This window comes from Bombina bombina, chromosome 7 (genome assembly GCF_027579735.1).
Source record: "Bombina bombina isolate aBomBom1 chromosome 7, aBomBom1.pri, whole genome shotgun sequence".
NCBI classification, from domain to species: domain Eukaryota; kingdom Metazoa; phylum Chordata; class Amphibia; order Anura; family Bombinatoridae; genus Bombina; species Bombina bombina.
In genome coordinates, this window is record NC_069505.1 from 503,904,958 (window position 1) to 503,919,018 (window position 14,061).

At 37.9% G+C, this 14,061-nt stretch overlaps 1 protein-coding gene across 1 annotated transcript in view; it reads left to right on the top strand.

Moving 5' to 3' along the window:
* The window catches only part of LOC128636471 (cytochrome P450 2F2), a 49,132-nt gene that overhangs the window by 1,031 nt on the left and 34,040 nt on the right, over window positions 1-14,061 (top strand). The window lies entirely within an intron of this gene.

Here is a 14,061-nt window from a genome sequence, read left to right on the forward strand (position 1 = left end):
AGCAAATTACATAATAACATAAATTTAAAAGTCGTTTAAAATTGTATTCATTATCTAAATAATAATAAAAAAATAACCATTACATTAGGTCAGACATAGGGCAGAAGTGTAGAGTGTTTGTTATCATAATATTCTCTTTAATCTACTAGTTTTTGTGTAAATGCAGTAAAGTATTACAGTAGAACATATATAGGTAAATATATATAGGTATATTAGATGTATACATAGATACATGATTATATTGTGGGATGTGATAGATAGATGCTTAAAGATACAGTCTACTCCAGAATTGTAATTGTTTATAAGGATAGATAATCCCTTTATTACCCATTTCCTATTGGTTATATTAATATATTTTTTAACGTCTGTGATTACCTTGTATCTAAGGGCTAGATTTATTAACGCCCTACGGCTGCAAGTTCTCACAAGAACTTGCTCGCCGTCATTTATCAAGCAGCAGTCACCAGACCGCTGCTTCCTTAGCCTCTTTGCCACCTCTAATGTGGCGAAATTCAATCTCCTCGGTCTAGTCAGACCGAGGAGATTGACAGCTCCTGCCCACGCGTGATTGGCTGTGCGCGGGCAGGTGGCGGGATTGCACGCAAGCGCAAAATTGCGCTCGTGTGCAATGCCGAATACCTGGGGGTATTTTCGCCCCGTCACAGGCGAACTGAGGTGTATAGGGGCGCGTATACGCGTCCCTGTATGCCTCAGCTTTAATAAATCTAGCCCTAAGCCTCTGTAGACTGCCCCCTTATGTCAGTTCTTTTACAGACTTGCATTTTAGCCAATCAGTGCTGACTCGCAGCTGAGGTTTAGAGTTTAAAAAAACAACAACAAAAAACACAATGCCATAACCACCAACAGTTCAAATACTAAGGGTCCGATTTATTAAGGGCCAAATGGACCTGGATGCCCCTGTTTCCACGCGAGCCTTCAGGCTCGCCGGGAACAGGAGTTAAGGAGCAGCGGTCTTAAGACCGCTGCTCCTTAAAGTGAAGGTCAAGTTGCAAGCACAGCCTCACGACATTGCATAGACTTATCAAAACGAGCAGGAGTTTGTCATGATTTTTTTTAAATCTATTTATTTTCTTATATTTTTACCTTTAAACTGCTCCGTCGAAAAGCGCAGCACTACCGCCCGCCATCTTGTCTAATTGATTGACAGATGACGTATCCTAAACCAACTAATCCTTGTTACCCCAGGGCCATGACGTTTACGCAAAGGGGCTGAACGCCCCGGGGGGGAAACAAGGATTAGTTGGTTTAGGATACGTCATCTGTCAATCAATTAGACAAGATGGCGGGCAGGAGTGCTGCGCTTATCGGTAAGTAAGTCATGATTTTTTTTAAATCTATTTATTTTAAATACTGCTCATCTTGATAAGTCTAGGCAATGCTGGGAGGCTGTGCTTGTAACTTGACCTTCACGTTAACTCGTACGCCTCCTCTGAGGCTGCGGACATCAAACCGCACAATCTCATACGATCGGGTTGATTGACACCCCCTACTAGAGGCCGATTGTTAAATGCCGACAGAGTATCCACTACAGTGAATCATGTTCATCCGACTGTTAATAAATTGGCCCCTAAGTGTGGGGGAGGGTTAAATATGGATATGAATTAAAGGGACAGTCAAGTCCCAAAAAAACGTTCATGATTCAGATAGGGCATGTAATTTTAAACAACTTTCCAATTTACTTTTATCACCAATTTTGCTTTGTTCTCTTGGTATTCTTAGTTGAAAGCATATACATATATATTTACAGGGAACACACAGTTCACATACACCTATGTAATAGGCACTTTCAGTGACTTTTTTTTTTCTAACACCCCACACTCGCCACTTTTAACCCCTTAAAACTTCATAGTGAAGTATTTGTTTATGAAAAAAAATGCTACATTTTTTTCATAAAGAAAAAAAAACCCTCTATTTTGGGGACATTTGAGGCACTTTTAGAAAATTAACCAGAGGTTTCTGAGCGCTAATTTCTACCGCAAACTCATGGGAGCAATAACCAGCCACTTGTAATGGCTAGTTATTTATCGTGTGCCCGCAATTGGGCAAATTTGTAATCTACCCGATAATTTGTGAAGAGATAGCTTTGACAAATTCAGAGATTGACACTGGGTATTTACACTTTCATAATTTCAGAATCATATTATGCCCAAGAAAAATGACCATATTCACCAGTTTATTGTTAACCAAATTATTTGAATATTTTGTAAAAAAGGAAATATGATTGGCCTGGAGAGAGATGGAATTATTCAGACATTTTGTTTAACCAAACATTCACTTTCCCCCAGAATTGAGATATCTTGGGACACGCCCAAAAACAGTGTGTTAAGCCAGCAGAGGGATAGTTACACTTTAAACAACTACCTTTACTGGTTTTGTGCCATTTGGCTAATCTTGTCAGCCCTTTATGGTCAATCTGAAAATTGAATGACCCTATCTTTAGTTATTCCTAGAAAATCTATTTGCCATTTCTGCGTTAAAAGGTTTAAATGGGCCTGACTTAAAGGGCCATGATACCCAAATGTTGAAGCACTTGAAAGTGATGCAGCATAGCTGTAAAAAGCTGACTAGAAAATATCACCTGAACATCTCTACGTAAAAAAGAAAGATATTTTACCTCAAAAGATCCTCCGTAGCCACATTCCATTGTAAAGGACTTCTAAGCAGCAAATCAGTATGTCTGTCCCGGGACAGCTAAGGGAGTGAGCTTTGTGCACACTCATCTTATTTCCCTATTTAGTTTAAGGAAGTTTACCATGAAATCTCAAGAGAGTTAAAGGGCCACTAAACCCAAAATCTTTCTTTCATGATTCAGATAGAGAATAGAAATTTAAACAACATTACAATTTACTTCCATTATTTATTTTGCTTCATTTTTTAAATATCCTTAGTTGAAGAAAAAGCAATGCACATGGTGAGCCAAACACACGATGCTTTTATGTGCAACAACCAATCAGCAGCTAGTGAGCATATCTAGATATGCTTTTCATAAAAGAATATCAAGAGAATAAAACAAATTAGATAATATAAGTAAATTAGAAAGATGTTTAAAATTGCATTCTCTTTCTAAATCATAAAAGAAAAATGTGGGTGGCATGTCCCTTTAAGTGAAATCTTATGAGATCACAGTAAAAGAGTTCATGACCTCAACACTGTTGATGCTGATTGGCTGCTGTGTGTTCATTTCTTCCTTTTTTTTTTTTTTTTACCTGTAGCTGGGTTGCAGCTGAGTATAACTTTTTTTTTTTATCAGTCTTGATAAAGGTCCATTGAGGACCGAAATGCGTAGACCCATTGGTAAGCATCTTTTCAATATTTCTGAGTATTTGTCAATTGTGTTAGGCTATGTTTTAATTTTGATTTTAGGAATCCACTGGGACATTACAGGAGCAGCTGATTTCCATCAAGGATTCATTTGGATCCAAGGGGGGGTAGTTATCAACGTGTCTATTTTACCTGTCTTCGCCGGCCCAATACGCTCGCCTAAGCTCGCCTCACATCGCCGCCGCGGAACTGCAAAAATTCGCCTAAGTTATCAAAAAAGCTGTCAAAAAGCCGCGCACCAAGTACGGGGCGATGAGCAGCGGACTGTGAGAGTTATCACTCATCTGATCTCGCTGCTCTTCGGCTTTTTTACAGCTTTCTTGCTAGCCTGTCACTAAGCACCCACACTAACTACACTGTTCTACCCCCTATACCGGCGCCCCCGGAGTGCCCCGCAACTAAATAAAGTTACTAACCCCTAAACCGCCACTCCTAGAACCCGCCGCAACTCTTATAAATGTATTAACCCCTAAACCGCCGCTCCTAGACCCCGCCGCAACTCTTATAAATGTATTAACCCCTAAACCGCCGCTCCCAGACACCGCTGCCACCTACATTATACCTAGTAACCCCTATCCTGCGCCCCCTATACCGTCGCCCTCTATAATAAAGTTATTAACCCCTATCCTGCTGATCCCACACCTCGCCGCAACTAAATAAATAGTTTAACCCCTAAACCGCCGCTCCCTGACACCGCCGCAACCTATATTAAATTTATTAACCCCTATCCTGCCCCCCCTACACCGTCGCCACCTATAATAAATTTATTAACCCCTATCCTGCCCCCCACACAACCGCCGCCACTGTAATAAAATTATCAACCCCTAAACCTAAGTCTAACACTAACCCTAACACCCCCCTAACTTAAATATTAATTAAATAAATCTAAATAATATTTCTATTATGAACTAAATTAATCCTATTTAAAACTAAATACTTACCTTTAAAATAAACCCTAATATAGCTACAATATAAATAATAATTATATTGTAGCTATCTTAGGATTTATATTTATTTTACAGGTAACTTTGTATTTATTTTAGCTAGTTAGAATAGTTATTAAATAGTTATTAACTATTTAATAACTACCTAGCTAAAAGAAATACAAAATTACCTGTAAAATAAATCCTAACCTAAGTTACAATTAAACCTAACACTACACTATCATTAAATTAATTAAATAAATTACCTACAAATAACTACAATTAAATACAATTACATAAACTAAAGTACAAAAAATAAAAAAAGCTAAGTTACAAAAAATAAAAAAAATAAGTTACAAACATTTTAAAAATATTACAACAATTTTAAGCTACTTACACCTAATCTAAGCCCCCTAATAAAAATAACAACCCCCCCAAAAATAAAAAAATGCCCTACCCTATTCTAAATTAAAAAAATTCAAATCTCTTTTACCTTACCAGCCCTTAAAAGGGCCATTTGTGGGGCATGCCCCAAAGAATTCAGCTCTTTTGCCTGTAAAAGAAAAATACAACCCCCCCCAACATTAAAACCCACCACCCCCCACATACCCCTAATCTAACCCAAACCCCCTTAAAATAACCTAACACTAATCCCCTGAAGATCATCCTACCTTGAGTCGTCTTCACTCAGCCGAGCAGCGATGGAACCGAAGAGGAGACCCGGAGCGGCAGAAGTTATCCTCCAAGCAGCGCTGAAGAAATCTTCCATCCGATGAAGTGATCCTCCAAGCGGCGCTGAAGAAGTCTTCCATCCGGGCGATGTCATCTTCCAAGAGGCGCTGAAGAAGTCTTCTATCCGGGCGATGTCATCTTCCAAGCGGGGTCTTCAATCTTCATCCCGCCGACGCGGAACATCCTTCTTTCCCGACGGACTACCGACGAATGAAGGCTCCTTTAAGGGACGTCATCCAAGATGGCATCCCTTCAATTCCGATTGGCTGATAGGATTCTATCAGCCAATTGGAATTAAGGTAGGAAAAATCTGATTGGCTGATTGAATCAGACAATCAGATTCAAGTTCAATCCGATTGGCTGTTCCAATCAGCCAATCAGATTGAGCTCGCATTCTATTGGCTGATTGTAACATGTGGGTATGTGGGTGGTGGGTTTTAATGTTGGGGGGTTGTATTTTTCTTTTACAGGCAAAAGAGCTGAATTCTTTGGCGCATGCCCCACAAATGGCCCTTTTAAGGGCTGGTAAGGTAAAAGAGCTTTGAACTTTTTTAATTTAGAATAGGGTAGGGCATTTTTTTATTTTGGGGGGGTTTGTTATTTTATTAGGGGGCTTAGATTAGGTGTAAGTAGCTTAAAATTGTTGTAATATTTTTTAAATGTTTGTAACCTATTTTTTTTATTTTTTGTAACTTAGCTTTTTTTTTTGTACTTTAGTTAGTTTATGTAATTGTATTTAATTGTAGTTATTTGTAGTTAATTTATTTAATTTATTTAATGATAGTGTAGTGTTAGGTTTAATTGTAACTTAGGTTAGGATTTATTTTACAGGTAATTTTGTATTTCTTTTAGCTAGGGAGTTATTAAATAGTTAATAACTATTTAATAACTATTCTAACTAGCTAAAATAAATACAAAGTTACCTGTAAAATAAATATAATTCCTAAAATAGCTACAATGTAATTATTAATTACATTGTAGCTATCTTAGGCCTAGATTTAGAGTTTTGTCGATAACGACCCGCGTAGCTAACGCCGGCTTTTTTCTGGCCGCACCATAAAAATAACTCTGGTATTGAGAGTCCACAAAAAGGCTGCGTTAGGCTCCAATAAAGGAGCGTAGAGCATTTTTAACGCAGCTTCAACTCTCGATACCAGAGTTGCTTACGCAAGCGGCCAGCCTAAAAAACGTGCTCGTGCACGATTCCCCCATAGGAAACAATGGGGCTGTTTGAGCTGAAAAAAAACCTAACACCTGCAAAAAAGCCGTGTTCAGCTCCTAACGCAGCCCCATTGTTTGCTATGGGGAAACACTTCCTACGTCTGCACCTAACACCCTAACATGTACCCCGAGTCTAAACACCCCTAACCTTACACTTATTAACCCCTAATCTGCCACCCCCGCTATCGCTGACCCCTGCATATTATTTTTAACCCCTAATCTGCCGCTCCGTAAACCGCCGCTACTTACATTATCCTTATGTACCCCTAATCTGCTGCCCCTAACACCGCCGACCCCTATATTATATTTATTACCCCCTAATCTGCCCCCCTCAACGTCGCCTCCACCTGCCTACATTTATTAACCCCTAATCTGCCGAGCGGACCTGAGCGCTACTATAATAAAGTTATTAACCCCTAATCCGCATCACTAACCCTATAATAAATAGTATTAACCCCTAATCTGCCCTCCCTAACATCGCCGACACCTAACTTCAATTATTAACCCCTAATCTGCCGACCGGAGCTCACCGCTATTCTAATAAATGTATTAACCCCTAAAGCTAAGTCTAACCCTAACACTAACACCCCCCTAAATTAAATATAATTTTAATCTATGAAATTAATTAACTCTTATTAAATAAATTATTCCTATTTAAAGCTAAATACTTACCTGTAAAATAAATCCTAATATAGCTGCAATAAAAATTATAATTACATTGTAGCTATTTTAGGATTAATATTTATTTTACAGGCAACTTTGTAATTATTTTAACCAGGTACAATAGCTATTAAATAGTTAAGAACTATTTAATAGTTACCTAGTTAAAATAATAACAAAATTACCTTTAAAATAAATCCTAACCTAAGTTACAATTAAACCTAACACTATACTATCATTAAATTAATTAAATAAATTACCTACAATTATCTACAATTAAACCTAACACTACACTATCAATAAATAAATTAAATACAATACCTACAAATAACTACAATGAAATAAACTATCTAAAGTACAAAAAATAAAAAATAACTAAGTTACAAAAAATAAAAAAATATTTACAAACATAAGAAAAATATTACAACAATTTTAAACTAATTACACCTACTCTAAGCCCCTTAATAAAATAACAAAGACCCCCAAAATAACAAAATGCCCTACCCTATTCTAAATTACTACATTTCAAAGCTCTTTTACCTTACCAGCCCTGAACAGGACCCTTTGCGGGGCATGCCCCAAGAAATTCAGCTCTTTTGCCTGTAAAAAAAAAACATACAATACCCCCCCCCAACATTACAACCCACCACCCACATACCCCTAATCTAACCCAAACCCACCTTAAATAAACCTAACACTAAGCCCCTGAAGATCTTCCTACCTTGTATTCACCCTACCAGGTTCACCGATCCGTCCTGAAGAGCTCCTCCGATGTCCTGATCCAAGCCCAAGCGGGGGGCTGAAGAGGTCCATGATCCAGCTGAAGTCTTCATCCAAGCGGGAGCTGAAGAGGTCCATGATCCGGATAAAGTCTTCTATCAACGGCATCTTCAATCTTCTTTCTTCCGGATCCATCTTGCAGACCTCCGACGTGGAACATCCTCTTCTCCCGACGCCTACTAGCCGAATGACGGTTCCTTTAAGGGACGTCATCCAAGATGGCGTCCCTCGAATTCCGATTGGCTGATAGGATTCTATCAGACAATCGGAATTAAGGTAGGAATATTCTGATTGGCTGATGGAATCAGCCAATCAGAATCAAGTTCAATCCGATTGGCTGATTCGATCAGCCAATCAGAATATTCCTACCTTAATTCCGATTGGCTGATAGAATCCTATCAGCCAATCGGAATTCGAGGGACGCCATCTTGGATGACGTCCCTTAAAGGAACCGTCATTCGGCTAGTAGGCGTCGGGAGAAGAGGATGTTCCGCGTCGGAGGTCTGCAAGATGGATCCAGAAAAAAGAAGATTGAAGATGCCGTTGATAGAAGACTTCATCCGGATCATGGACCTCTTCAGCTCCCGCTTGGATGAAGACTTCAGCCGGATCATGGACCTCTTCAGCCCCCCGCTTGGGCTTGGATCAGGACATCGGAGGAGTTCTTCAGGACGGATCAGTGAACCTGGTAGGGTGAAGACAAGGTAGGAAGATCTTCAGGGGCTTAGTGTTAGGTTTATTTAAGGGGGGTTTGGGTTAGATTAGGGGTATGTGGGTGGTGGGTTGTAATGTTGGGGGGGGGGGTATTGTATGTTTTTTTTTCACAGGCAAAAGAGCTGAATTTCTTGGGGCATGCCCCGCAAAGGGCCCTGTTCAGGGATGGTAAGGTAAAAGAGCTTTGAAATGTAGTAATTTAGAATAGGGTAGGGCATTTTATTATTTTGGGGGTCTTTGTTATTTTATTAGGGGGCTTAGAGTAGGTGTAATTAGTTTAAAATTGTTGTAATATTTTTCTAATGTTTGTAAATATTTTTTTATTTTTTGTAACTTAGTTATTTAATATTTTTTGTACTTTAGATAGTTTATTTCATTGTAGTTATTTGTAGGTATTGTATTTAATTTATTTATTGATAGTGTAGTGTTAGGTTTAATTGTAGATAATTGTAGGTATTTTATTTAATTAATTTATTGATAGTGTAGTGGTAGGTTTAATTGTAGATAATTATAGGTATTTTATTTAATTAATTTATTGATAGTGTAGTGGTAGGTTTAATTGTAACTTAGATTTATTTTACAGGTAAATTTGTAATTATTTTAACTATTTTAGCTATTAAATAGTTATTAACTATTAAATAGCTATTGTACCTGGTTAAAATAATTACAAAGTTGCCTGTAAAATAAATATTAATCCTAAAATAGCTACAATGTAATTATTTGTTATATTGTAGCTATATTAGGGTTTATTTTACAGGTAAGTATTTAGCTTTAAATAGGAATCATTTATTTAATAAGAGTTAATTAATTTCGTTAGATTAAAATTATATTTAATTTAGGGGGGTGTTAGTGTTAGGGTTAGACTTAGCTTTAGGGGTTAATACATTTATTAGAATAGCGGTGAGCTCCGGTCAGCAGATTAGGGGTTAATAATTGAAGTTAGGTGTTGGCGATGTTAGGGAGGGCAGATTAGGGGTTAATACTATTTATTATAGGGTTAGTGAGGCGGATTAGGGGTTAATAACTTTATAATAGTAGCGGTGCGGTCCGCTCGGCAGATTAGGGGTTAATAAGTGTAGGCAGGTGGAGGCGACGTTGTGGGGGGCAGATTAGGGGTTAATAAATATAATATAGGGGTCGGCGGTGTTAGGGGCAGCAGATTAGGGGTACATAGCTATAATGTAGGTGGCGGCGCTTTGCGGTCGGCAGATTAGGGGTTAATTATTGTAGGTAGCTGGCGGCGACGTTGTGGGGGGCAGATTAGGGGTTAATAATTATAATACAGGGGTCGGCGGTGTTAGGGGCAGCAGATTAGGGGTACATAAGTATAACGTAGGTGGCGGTCGGCAGATTAGGGGTTAAAAAAATTTAATCAAGTGGCGGTGATGTGGGGGGGCCTCAGTTTAGGGGTACATAGGTAGTTTATGGGTGTTAGTGTACTTTAGAGTACAGTAGTTAAGAGCTTTATGAACCGGCGTTAGCCCAGAAAGCTCTTAACTACTGACTTTTTTCCTGCGGCTGGAGTTTTGTCGTTAGATGTCTAACGCTCACTTCAGACACGACTCTAAATACCGGAGTTAGAAAGATCCCATTGAAAAGATAGGATACGCAATTGACGTAAGGGGATCTGCGGTATGGAAAAGTCGCGGCTGAAAAGTGAGCGTTAGACCCTATTTTGAGTGACTCCAAATACCGGAGTTAGCCTAAAACCAGCGTTAGGAGCCTCTAACGCTGGTTTTCACGGCTAACGCCAAACTCCAAATCTAGGCCTTAGGGTTTATTTTACAGGTAAGTATTTAGTTTTAAATAGGAATAATTTATTAAAGTATAGTGTAGTGTTAGGTGTAATTGTAACTTAGGTTAGTTTTTATTTTACAGGTAAATTTCTCTTTATTTTAGCTAGGTAAGCTATTAAATAGTTAATAACTATTTAATAGCTATTGTACCTAGTTAAAATAAATTGAAAGATGCCTGTAAAATAAAAATAAATCCTAAGATAGCTACAATATAATTATTATTTATATTCTAGCTATATTAGGGTTTATTTTATAGGTAAGTATTTAGTTTTAAATAGGATTAATTTAGTTCATAATAGAAATATTATTTAGATTTATTTAATTAATATTTAAGTTAGGGGGGTGTTAGGGTTAGTGTTAGACTTAGGTTTAGGGGTTAATAAATTTATTACAGTGGCGGCGGTGTAGTGGGGGGCAGGATAGGGGTTAATAAATGTATTATAGGTGGCGACGGTGTAGGGGGGGCAGATTAGGGGTTAATAAATTTAATATAGGTTGCGGCAGGGTCAAGAAGCGGCGGTTTAGGGGTTAATACATATATTATAGTTGCGGTGGGTTCCGGGAGCGGCGGTTTAGGGTTTAATATGTATAGAGTAGCTTGCGGTGGGCTCCGGGAGCGGCGATTTAGGGGGTAATAACTTTATTTAGTTGCGGCGGTGTAGGGGGGACAGATTAGGGGTGTTTAGACTCGGGGTACATGTTAGGGTGTTAGGTGCAGACATCTCCCATAGGAATCAATGGGAAGTCTTGCAGCAGCGAACTTGTACTTTCACTATGGTCAGACTCCCATTGATTCCTATGGGATCTGCCGCCTCCAGGGTGGCGGTTTGAAAACCAGGTATGCTGGGCCCGAAAAGTGCCAAGCGTACCTGCTAGTTTTTTGATAACTAGCAAAAGTAGTCAGATTGTGCCGCACTTGTGTGCGGAACATCTGGAGTGACGTAAGAATCGATCTGTGTCGGACTGAGTCCGGCGGATCGAAGTTTACGTCACAAATTTCTACTTTTGCCGGTCTCTAGCCTATGATAACTAAGGCGAATCAGCTTAGCCACAAATACGCTGCGGAATTCCAGCGTATTTGAGGTTGACGGCTTGATAACTAGGCCCCAAGGTCTCCACTTTCACACTTTTATATTTGGAGCACTTCTACATTTGGAGCACTTTTGCATTTGGATACAACATGACTGTTATTTTCCACTGACATTATTTGTTTCACTGACATTTTTGAACTGATATTTTTTCACTAACATTATTTTTATCACGATCCTTTGTTGGACATCACTTTTGGATTTTTATTTTTTCTCTCTATTACTTTTTCCATCATTATTATTATATTTTTTTATTGATTGACTTAGCACTTGTCTCCACCATCCTCACTATAATTTGTGATATTTGTTTGTCTTTGCTTCATACAATTTCCCTTATTACTTGTTTATCGCTATTTGTGTTTATATATTATCATCACATATCTTTGCACACACTTTCCGCGAGCACTGTGTTCTTTGTTATTTGGTTTATTTATTGTGAGCCCAATCTGCTATTAGCATCATTGTATTATTTTTTCTGAACATACAGTACACCGCGGTTCACTCTCAGATATGGATCCATAACTGCAAGCTGTTTCTTATCGTGCTACATTTACCTTGCACTATACTAACCAGCCGTCACGTCCAGCCTTACTGGGACATCTTCACCAGTAATTAGCCGCCTACATTTATTTTATTTTTTATTTTTACTGTGCGCCAGTAATTTAGACATCTTTTAATTAAGGGCTTGTTTCTACCAATAGGCTGCAGTTGTTATTTCCCTAAGTACAGACTTTGATTTGTAAATTGGTAATTTGTTTTCTGTGGACTCACTTTCCCTTGTAGGGATTCAGGGTCCTTACCCACAGTATTGATCACTATCCATTGTAATACTTAACGCGTCCTCCCTTTTTGAAGGTTTTATTGTATTAAGTTTTTATTGTAATAAATTTTATTCAATTTTATTCCCATCACTCTGTGTGTATATTGACCCCCAGGCCTTTTTTGGCGCTGTGTCCACTATCTTTTTTTCTCAATTCTTCCTTTTTGGGGGCTGGTTAGACCCTCTTTGTGTATCACAGCTAGGGGTTATCTTAGCGCTGGACTACCATATAAACATCCTATAACTTTTTACACAGGACTTACTCTGCTGAGCTGAGGAGATTGTGAGGTAAAATATCTTCCTTTTTTACATAGAGATGCTCAGGGGATATTTTCCTGTCAGCTTTTTACAGTTATACTGCATCAGAGTCAAGTGATTTAGCATATGAGTATTATGTCCCTTTAAGTAAACTCTTATAAATATTTGATATTGAGTAGTTACATATACAGTACATATTAACAATTAATTCCAATCTAATTTATAATTTGTCCTTAGGCAATTATAGAAATGACACAATTGAAGATATGCAAAAAAAATTGGATCTTGGAAGATTGGAATTCTGATCTTAACTGGTCATAATTTTTTTTATTATATTTGATACATTTCGGTTAATTTGGTCTACATATTGGAGCCCCTTAACTGCCCATTCATTAAATGGTCACTATGACAACCCTGGAGGGAATTTAGGATTTGCTACAATTGGATTATATAGGGATATGGTGATTCTGTGCAATATTTCTGCCATAAACTACTATTAAATTCAGATTGGAATGTATTCCAATATTAGGTTTGGCATATGGATGATGTAAGATTGGTTTTATTATTGGGTAATAAGATTTGATTCCATATCATAAAAGGTTAAATAATCTTTCAGTTATCAAGAATCACTCTTGAAGGGACAATATACACCAATTTTCATAAAACTGCATGTATAATACACTACAATAAAGAAGAATATGCACAGATACTGACATAAAAATCTAGTATAAAACCTTTTAAAAACTTACTTAGATGCTCCCAGTTTAGCACTGTTAATGAGGTTAGGCTGGGACACCCATTGAATGGGATGAGAAAGCAGGAAGATTAGACTCCCCTGTATATGAAAAGACTCATTACACAAACAGGAGCCAGCAGGAATCTGTAGACATCAGTATACATCTAAAACTGTGGGGCTTGGTTAGGAGTCTGAAAATCAGCAAAATGTTATTTTAAAATAAGCAAAACTATACATTGTTACACACTCCCAGATGGGCTATATAAACGGATCATCTACAAAACATTTATGCAAAGAAAAATCTAGTGTACAATGTCCCTTTAATCTCCATCTGGCACAAATACTTCCATGCTGTCTCATCGCCATAGATAAACACTGTACTGTACTTAGTATTAATATTGCATAATTAACTTCACTATTAGATACTGAGAGGGCAAAAGTCAACTTTTATCATTGCACCAGCAGTTCTTGGTGTCAATCAACCTGATCATATTCGATCGGGTTAATTTCTGTCCGCGGCCTCAGAGCAGGCGGACAAGTTATGGAGTAGCGGTCTTTAGACCGCTGCTTCATAACTTCTGTTTAAGGTGAGCCGGAAACAAGGGAACGTCAATCTCCATACGTAGCTTGATAAATATGCCCCAAAAACAATTTGAGATAGGAATATAAAATGATAAAACATATATATAAAAACAATTCTTCAATATACTTTAAATATTAAAGTTGTCCCCTTTTCCTGTAATTACATTTTAAAATTGGGAGCTTTTCTGTTCCTGATAGAAACGGAAGTGCAGAACACTGTTATATCCCACACAGCCATTGGCTGCACACTCTAGTGACTTATGTATAACTGTCCCTAATTGGCCACAGCAGAGAAGGTAACCTAAGTTACAACATGGCAGCGCCCATTGTTTTATAGACACTAAAACTTTACACTTTTTTTGTTAATTTTTAAACAGCTAATGAAACTTTATAAAATACATCTACATTT